This window comes from Equus caballus, unplaced genomic scaffold (assembly GCF_041296265.1).
Source record: "Equus caballus isolate H_3958 breed thoroughbred unplaced genomic scaffold, TB-T2T unassigned-0002264, whole genome shotgun sequence".
Lineage (NCBI taxonomy): Eukaryota > Metazoa > Chordata > Mammalia > Perissodactyla > Equidae > Equus > Equus caballus.
In genome coordinates this window covers 1-7,500 of record NW_027222263.1, presented here as the reverse complement: position 1 = coordinate 7,500, position 7,500 = coordinate 1, and the positions used below count along the sequence as shown (strand labels likewise).

Here is a 7,500-nt window from a genome sequence, read left to right as displayed (position 1 = left end):
CGGCTGCCCGGCATCCTCTTATATAGTGTTCGAGGAGGTCGACCAGGTGGCCCGGCCGGGATGGGGGGGGGGGGGGGGGGGTGCGGGGGGTGGTGTCCCGGGCGGCGGGGGGCGGGGGGGTAGGAGTGGAGAGGGAAAGGTGGGCGGGGCGAATGCCGGGGGGGGGGGGGGGGGGGGCGGGGGTCGGCGCGGGGCGGGGCGGGGCGGGAGTTGGGGATGGGGGAGGGGCGGGAGGCCGTCTGGACATGGAGGGTCGGAAGAGCGGTGGTGACAATGATTTTCATTATCATTTAGAAAGAAGAACGTGGACTTCTTTAGAGGAGTCCTTTGAATAGCTTCTCCATTTAGTTAACATACATCCAAATGGAGGTCGGGAAACTTGGGTCCTGTTAACATATGGATGGAAGTGGAAAGAACTATCGCGATGACCGTCCTTGTGTTTCTTTTATTTTTTCTTTCTTCCTTCTCCCCAAAGCCGCCCCCCCCCCACCCCCGCCCCGCCCCGCCCCGCCCCGTCCCGTCCCGTCCCGTCCATCCATAGTTGTAGGTTCCAGTGGTAGGTCTTTCGGGTTTCTGCTATGTGGGCTTGAAGGGCGATGCTGGGTCTGGGGCTGCGCCCAGGATCCGAACCGGTGAAAACCTGGGCCGTCGAAGCCGGGGGTCGGGGTGGGGGCGCGTACTTGACCGCTCGTCCACGGGCTCGGCCCCCGGCCCTTGTTTTCTAGGGAGAGAGACAGAGAGACCCGATCCATTTTCTCTTGGCCTCTAAAGCGTGTGTGTGGTCGAAAGGCGACGGAGAGAGGGGTTCTGGTCCAGAAAGCCCCGACCGCGCCGCCGCGGGGATCGGTCGGTCCCGCCCGAACCGTCCGAGTCGGAAAGGAACGGACAGCTTTCCTCCTTTGGGCCCCTGACTTGGGACCAACAGGGGAAGAGAAACAGGCCTCTCTCCCTCACACCCTGGCCCCTTCCCCCAGGACGCCCTCCTTCTAGTCAGCCCGCCTCTGGCTTTTCCACACGCCGACGACCGCTCGTCGGCATGGACCCACCTTCCTTGGGGGACACCACCACACGACTCTCCCACTCGTCTGCCTGCCTTTCGTTGGCGTCGCTGCCAAAGGCGAGGGGTAGGGGTGGCGGTGGCAGGGACGGCAGGGGCCCAGCGGCTCTCTGGAGGGTGAGGAAGTCTTGCTGGTTCTCCTAGGTCGGTGATCTTTCTCGATCTCCACACACATTCTTCGTTTGGGGAGCCAAGAGACGCCCTCTGAGGAATCCCTATGGCCAGGGTCGATCACTTACTCGCTCACTGCCTCGGCCTCGGCCTTGGCCTCTGTCCACCTTGTCTCTCTCCCTCCCTCCCTCCCTCGTCGGTCTCTGTGTGTGGACGTCTAGGTGGAGGCGAGGCAGGGAGGCCATCCACCCACCCACCCACCTCGTGGTTTACCACACGCTCTACACGGAGGTAGAATTCCCATCCCACCGAATCCATCCTTTCCACGGGGCACAAGCCAGTGGCCTTCGGGAGTCTCCCTCCCCAAGGTGGCGCATCCGTCACGGCTATCTATTTCCAGAAGGTTTCCGTTTCCATCCCCTCCCTCCGAAAGAAAAAACGGCCCCACTCCCGGATCTGCCTCACCACGACCACCACCACCGCCGCCATCTGCTGTCGCCCTCTAGGGTTGGACCGTTCTAGCTCTCTCCTCTGTGTGGAATCGCAACGTAGGTCGCCTTGGATGTCTGGCACCTCTCACTTAGCAGAAGGTTTTGGAGGCTCAGGCTGGGCCACGCTTTGGCCCGGGTCAGTGTTCCGTTCCTCCGGACGGCTTCCTCGTTTTCCACGAGAAGGAGCCGTGAAGACGGAAAGGAAGGGCGGATGGATGGCTTCTCCCGTGCTACCGAGTCCCTCTCCCCTTTTCCCCAAAGCGTGAGGGGCGGTCGACAGGATCTTCTCTGATGACAAAAGTCAGAGGCACCCCGGGTCAGACACCGTGCGAGGCGTTGGTGTGTTCTCGAGACGAGAACACGTCCCCGTCAGCGTTTCCTGTCGTTCTCGTTCCGAAAGGATTCACGCGCCACCCCGTCTCCCTCAAGGTCTTAGGGCTGTCGTGCTCCGCAGCCGTCACGTGTCGTGGATCCTGGGCACCACCACGCCACCCCGCCCCCGCCCCCCCGCCATAGCTGTCGATCGCTACGTGGCACGCCTACGTTTGCCCAAAAGAGCAGTCCGATGGACAGCGTGGGTGCTTTTCCCAGCAGGCAGGCAGGTGAGAGTCACCCCTCTAGAAGGTTTCCAAGCCCCGTTCCATTCTCAGAGGCAGCTCCTTTGGCCATCAAGGAGGCAGGCGATGGGGGTGGGGGTGGGGATGGGGATGGGGCCGGGGCCTCTGTCCCTCTGTCGCGGTAGAAATGATTGGGAAAGGAGGGACGATGGGCGTAGGTCAACCATCCTGGGCGGTGGTGCTTTGGGAGCTTTTTCTAGAAGAAGGAGCGAACGGCCTTCCCTGGGAAGGGAGGAAACCAGAGGAGGTCCCCCTCAGACCGACCTGACACGAGAAGGACACTCTCTCTCTCTCTCCCTTTTCTTCCTGACTTGAAATCAGGAGACAAAACTCCCCTGCCAAAGGGGCCCTCCCGAAACGGGGAGTGAGGAAGACCTCCTTCTCTTCACGGCTGAAGTTCTCCCTGCCTTTCCTGGACGGGAAGGATAGCACCTACGCCCGCTGCCGTCGGCGACTTTTAGTCCACCTGGAGAGGAAGAAATTCTTTCCCGTGGCCGAACCCTGGCGGTTCGTTCGTGCTGCAGAGGACGTGGCCCTCTCTGACACACCCAGGAACCTCCTCGCTCCGGGTCGCTCCGGGTCGAGGAGAGGGAGTTCTGTTCTGTGGTTTAGAATGGTGCTTAAAAAGGGACATCGCTTACAAAGGGTCCTCGTCCCCCTTCCTAAACGGACGGCTCGGCTCGGAGGCGTGAGATACGTTTCGCATCCTCCTCGTCGTCTTCACTCAAAGTTTTATTGGAGTTTTGAAGATTTTATTTTTTGTCTTTCCTTTTTCTCCCCAAAGCCCCCCGGTACATAGTTGTGTGTTCTTCGTTGTGGGTCCTTCTAGCGGTGGCATGTGGGACGCCGCCTCAGCGTGGTTTGATGAGCAGTGCCGTGTCCGCGCCCGGGATCCGAACCGACGAAACACTGGGCCGCCTGCAGCGGAGCGCGCGAACTTAACCACTCGGCCACGGGGCCAGCCCCTTACTGGATTTTTAAAACAACTCCGGGGGCCGGCCCGGTGGCGCAGCGGTGAAGTTCGCACGTTCCGCTCCGCCGGCCCCGGGTTCGCCGGTCCGGATCCCGGGCGCAGGACCCAGCACCGCTTGGCGAGACACTCTATGGCAGGCATCCCACCTGGAAAGTAGAGGGGGATGGGCACGGATGTCAGCTCAGGGCCAGTCTTCCTCGGCCGACAGAGGAGGATTGGCGGCAGATGTTCGCTCAGGGCTCATCTTCCTCAAAAATAAAATAATAAATCGATTCGATAAAATATCAAATAACACAACCGCGGGATCACGACTTAGAGTCACCATTGGCCCGATGATGCCACTCCCCACCCCCCCCACACCCCTACCCCCCACCATTTGGAGGTGCCGTCAGTGGGATTCGTTCCTGTTTGTCCATCTTTCTTCCTCTTTTTTTTTTTTTTTTTTTTAAAGACCGGCACCCGAGCTCATTGCCAATCTTATCTTTTCTTTTTATTCCTCCTCCTTCTTCTTCTTCTCCCCAGAGCACCCCAGTACCTAGTTGTATATTCTCTTTGAGGGTCCCTCTGGTTCTGCCGTGTGGGACGCCACCTCAGCGTGGCTTGATGAGCGGTACCGTGTCCGAGCCCAGGATCCGAACCTTTGAAGCCCCGGGCCGCTGAAGCGGAGCGTGCAAACTCAACCGCTCGGCCACGGGGTCAGCCCCTTCAGAGGAGGAGGAGGAGGAGGAGGAGGAGGAGGAGGAGGAGGAGGAGGAGGAGGAGGCAGGCGCTGTGTGAAGTCGCCAGTGAGTCTGTGGAAAGAGACGGAGGATTTCCCATGGGAAGCTGGGGCGGGGGACACGGACCAATGTCGTGCGAACTTGAAGGTGAATGATCAAAAAACCCACACACGCCTAGAGCAGCGGGTTGCCAGTTAGGAGTTTGCTTGCCGGGCCCATAACGCAGGGCTCATCGATGAGCCAAACCGTCCGTGATCCTCAAGCAGTCTAGTAGGGTTAGAGAAAGGAGGGGGGCACTCTTTCTGCCCCAGACGAGGCGAGTTTCTCAGACAGCCACCCTGCCCCAACATCTTCCCTCCCTGCCTCCCGGCCCTTGGCGGACTGCGGCCTAAGGGTGGGGGAATTGAAGAAAGCCGTTCAATGGAAAAGAGCCCGAGGCCATGGGAGAGAGCTTCCTGCACTTGAATGAAGCCCTGACACCAGGCCCGTCGGAATGAATGGGCCTGACCTCCCCTCCCCCCTCCCCCCTCCCAGGCTGGCGAGTCCCACCGACTCGACTCGGCAGTGGAAGGCTAGGGGTTTCCTCCGAAATGGTGAACCGGCCCCCTTGTCCACAGGAAAACCACACACGGCTACAGCCTAGGCAGGATCTCGGGCCAAGTCGTCAGGGTGGCAAGATGATGGTGGATGAGAGGAAACTTGTTCTGGGACCGCCCCGCCCCCCCCATCGCCTCTCTGGCTGACAAGAGGGCTGGGGAGCGGTGAGGGTCAGGGGGAGAGTGGGGGCGGGGCCGGGACAGGGACCACCGGGCAGTAGGACGGGAGTAGCCCTGAGGCCTGCCTGCCTGCCTGCCTGCCTGCTTCCTTCCCTGCCGGCGCAGGGCTGAGAGAGGCACGGGGCACGCTGGCTCCTGCCCCTTCACTCATTCGGGAAGCCTTCTGTTGTTGCTCCTGAGGTGCCGGCTGCGGTGACAGACAGAGCAAAACTCCTCTCTCTGTCTATTTCTTCAAAGGCCCGAGTCTGAGCTACGACAGATTCCCCTGTGGCTCGACCCGCAACCTCCCATCCTGCCAGACCAGACCCCTTGTCCAAAAACCTCCACTGGAGGAGCTCTTTCACCTGACCCGGAAAGGAAACACCAGCCCTGCCTCAGCCTCACACCCACCACCACCACCACCACCACAACCATCCCCCCCCGCCCCACTCTCCTCCGGACCCAGATACCTAACAGAGAGAACAAAAATCCAAAAATCCTGCTGCTCTCCTTCTACCGCCTCCACTTTAGAAGAGTCGGTCTCCCCCGAACACCTCAGACTCTGTGACTTCCCGCGGCCTCCCTTTCCCCGTCCCCATGCTCTCCCCGGACGGGCCCCATCTTACACTCGAACGACAGCTCCACCGCTCGGGGCAGCTAGACACGATGTCCCAAAGTGGCCCAGACGGTAGCCTGGTCGATTCCAAAGGACCCACACACGCAGTCGGCCATAAACGTGGTGTGGAGATCGTGGACGTTCGCGGGCCTCTGATGAAATTGCTGCTCCGGGGACCCCGGCGTCTAGGACCCGTCTTCTCCATGTTCTTCACACTGTTGCTCCTGGGCCGGTTATTCTCTTCCCTCTCGCTGACCTTAACGTTTTGTCTCTGCCATTGAATTTTTTTTTTAAAGATTTTATTTTTTCCTTTTTCTCCCCAAAGCCCCCCGGTACATAGTTGTGTATTCTTCGTTGTGGGTTCTTCTAGTTGTGGCATGTGGGACGCTGCCTCAGCGTGGTCTGATGAACAGTGCCATGTCCGCGCCCAGGATTCGAACCCACGAAACACTGGGCCGCCTGCAGCGGAGCGTGCGAACTTAACCACTCGGCCACGGGGCCAGCCCCCTCTGCCATTGAATTTTGACTGTGCGAATGTGACTTGCCGCTGTAGGGCTGCGTGGATCTCTCAGGCATCCTGCTGTGCCATGCGGGGGGGGGGGGAATCCTTGGTGGGTGGGTCGATAGACGTCCCTTTGGTTGTCCCCTGGAGGGGAGAGACAGAGGGGACGACTCAATCCACCACGAACGCTGATGTCGCTCCGATAAACCTGTAGCGGTGATTCTAGTTTATGGCCCGTGTCCTGAAAAGAACTTCCCGAAGGGCCAGCCCGGCGGCACAGCAGTTAAGTTCGCACGTTCCGTTTTGTCGGCCAGGGGTTCGCCGGTTCGGATCCGGGGTGCGGACGTGGCGCCGCTTGGTGAGCCACGCTGTGGTTGGCGTCCCGCCTATCAACGGGAGGAGGATGGGCACGGATGTTAGCTCGGGACCACTCTCCCGGGGCAAAAAGAGGAGAATTGGCAGCAGGTGTCAGCTCGGGGCTCGTCTTCCTCGAAAAATAAATTAATTAAATAAATAAAAACAACTTCCCAAACCTCTCTGATAACTTGAAGCTTTGAAGTTTTGCGAGGTGAAATCAGGTGATAAAAAAGTCCACGGACGGGGGCAGCCCCGTGGCCGAGTGGTTAAGTTCACACGCTCCCCTTCGGCGGCCCAGGGTTTTGCCCGTTCAGATCCCAGGCACGGACACGGCACCGCTCGTCGGGCCGTGTGGAGGCGGCGTCCCACATGCCACAACTAGAACGGCCCTCAACTAAGATAGACAACTATGTCATGGGGGGGATTTGGGGAGAAAAATCGCGGGGGGGGGGGAAACAAAAACGGAAGATTGGCAACAGTCGTTAGCTCGGGTGCCAAACTTAAGACAAAAACAATTTCCTTGACGATGTAGATCATTTCCGAGTAAGATAGAACCTGAGACGTGAGTGGCTAAATAGAAGTTTATCTACTTTGGGTTTGTGAGGATACGGAAACGAAAAGACCTTTGGGTCTATCGAGGAACACGTCTCGTGCTTTATTAAAAGCTTTGACAGGGGACGGCGGCACGGCGGCATAGTGGTTAAGCTCCTGCACTCAGCTTCGGCAGCCTGGGGTCCTCGGGTTCAGATCCCGGGCGTGGACCTCCACCGCTCCTCACTCCGGGCTGTGGTGGCATCCCGTCCGCAAGATCAAGGAAGTGGGGCGCAGGTGTTACCTCGGGCCCGCTCTCCCTCAAGCAGAAAGAAGAGGAAGATTGGCAACAGGCGTCAGCTCTGTGAGGGCCGATCTTCCTCACCCAAAAACTAAAGTGAGATGAAATCAAATAAAGCGAAGGAAGAGATAAACCTATGAAATCCCATGTTTCTAAAAGTGGCCAAGTGTTTAGAAATTGGCCAAGCGACAGACTGCTCATGGAAGGACAGTTCCTAATTGCTGACTTCTTAGTTTTCACCAAAATTAAGGTTCGTGAGGGTTAAAATTCTACTTAACGAATGCGATGAAAGCCACTAGGCCGGCCCAGTGGCGCGCTGGTTAAGTGTGCCTGTTCCACTTCGCCGGCCCGGGGTTCGCCGGTTCGGATCCCGGGGGTGGACGTGGCACCGCTGGGCGAGCCACGTGGTGGTAGGCGTCCCACATATGAAATAGAGGAAGATGGGCACGGAGGTTAGCTCAGGGCCAGCC

At 59.1% G+C, this 7,500-nt stretch overlaps 1 long non-coding RNA gene across 1 annotated transcript in view; it reads left to right on the top strand.

The window, feature by feature from the left end:
• Positions 1 to 433, top strand: part of LOC138922686 (uncharacterized) — a 1,144-nt gene extending 711 nt beyond the window's left edge. Inside the window, exon 2 of the long non-coding RNA XR_011435808.1 lies at positions 295 to 433. This is a non-coding gene — a long non-coding RNA (uncharacterized lncRNA). The remainder of the gene's footprint in view (positions 1 to 294) is intronic.
• The last annotated feature ends 7,067 nt before the right edge of the window (positions 434 to 7,500 follow it).